The sequence below is a fragment of the Eurytemora carolleeae genome, unplaced genomic scaffold (assembly GCF_000591075.1).
Source record: "Eurytemora carolleeae unplaced genomic scaffold, Eaff_2.0 scaffold1087, whole genome shotgun sequence".
In the NCBI taxonomy this organism is placed as follows: Eukaryota; Metazoa; Arthropoda; class Copepoda; order Calanoida; family Temoridae; genus Eurytemora; species Eurytemora carolleeae.
Genome location: NW_019397597.1, coordinates 31,638 through 33,304, shown reverse-complemented (window position 1 = coordinate 33,304; position 1,667 = coordinate 31,638).

The following is a 1,667-nucleotide window of genomic DNA, read 5'->3' as shown; positions in this document are numbered from 1 at the left end:
ACCAAGAGATGAGAGAGAGAGATAGAGAGATAATTAGAGAACTAGAGAACGGGAGAATGTCGAAGTTTTGTATCATTGACGTTTTGATATTTGAAGTTTTGATAATCGACAATTTCACCGAAAAACTAAAGAACTAGTTACAATCGGAGGACTAAAGAACCTAAACAAATAAACAATGTAATGATAAATAATTTTATATTTTTTTCGACAAACTAACTTTCGACCAATTTTTAGTTTTATGCTTAAAGCTTAGTACAATAATACAAGTATTAATGTATTCAAGCATTATTTATTATGATTTGATGTCAACAAGCCTCATATTCACAGCAATGCTTAATCGAAAAAAAGATTTATCATTCCTCTTTTAGGTTTTTCACTTAAACGTATATTATTATATTATTTATCGCTAGAAATAGATTTAATGATTAGAAGTAAAATAAAAGTCTTATATCCTCCCCTATAACATAACATAAACCGTTTATTGTGTTCCAGAAGAAACGTCTTGAAGTTCAAAACGGTTGAAAGTTGGTAAAAAAGCGAGTATTTAAACTTGCATCTAAATTATTAAATAGATGATCTGATTCTTTTCGTTATCACTTCCTGTACTGATCGTCCTCAGTTCAAACCAATCCTCAGTCGGTTGTAATCCTCAGTTGGTAGAAATCCTCCGGCGGTAGCAATCCTCCGTCTGTAGCAATTCTCAGTCTGTAGCAATCCTTAGTCGGTAGCAATCCTCAGTCTGTATCAATCCTCAGTCGCTAGCAATCCTCAGTCTGTAGTAATCCTCAATTAGTAGCAATCCTCAGTTTGTAGCTTAATCCTCAGTCGGTAGCAATCCTCAGTCTGTAGCTTAATCCTCAGTCTGTTGCAATCCTCAGTCTACGTCAATCCTCAGTCTGTAGCAATCCTTATTCGGTAGCAATCCTCAGTCTGCAGCGATCCTCAGTCGGTATATCGATCGTTCATAATCGTTAAATCGTCAAATCGTTGTAATCAGTAACTTCACTGACAAATGTTTTTTACTTCTATGTTGAAAATCTGGTTAAAAATTCCCCCAGTTGTATTTCCCTGGATCCAGGTGGGTGGGTGAATAATCGACTGCTAATACACCTCCTTTACAGGGGGAATTTATTCCCCCGAGCTGGGGAATTATCTCCGCTAATCGGGGGATAATATCAAATATCTTCTCTCCTCCTATTCTATTAACTCCACCTTCTTTTTTTCCCGGACATATTTTTTTTCTTCTTCTTTTTCTTTTTCTTTTTTTGTTCTTGTTCTTGTTCTTGTTCTTGTTCTTGCTCTTGATCTTGATCTTGTTCTTGTTCTTCTTGTTGTTCTTCTCGTTCTTCTTCCTGTTCTTGTTCTTCTTTTTCTTGCTTTTGTTCTTGTTCTTGTTCTTCTTGTTCTTGTTCTTGTTCTTGTTCCTGTTCTTGATCTTGTTCTTGTTCTTCATGTTCTCCTTGTTCTTCTTTTTCTTGTTCTTTTTGTTGTTCTTCTTCCTGTTCTTGTTCTTCTTTTTCTTGCTTTTGTTCTTGTTCTTGTTCTTGTTCTTGTTCTTTTTCTTGTTCTTGTTCTTCTTGTTCTTGTTCTTGTTCTTGTTGTTCTTCTTCTTCTTCTTTTTCTTGTTCTTCTTGTTCTTCTTGTTCTTGTTGTTCTTCTTCTTCTTC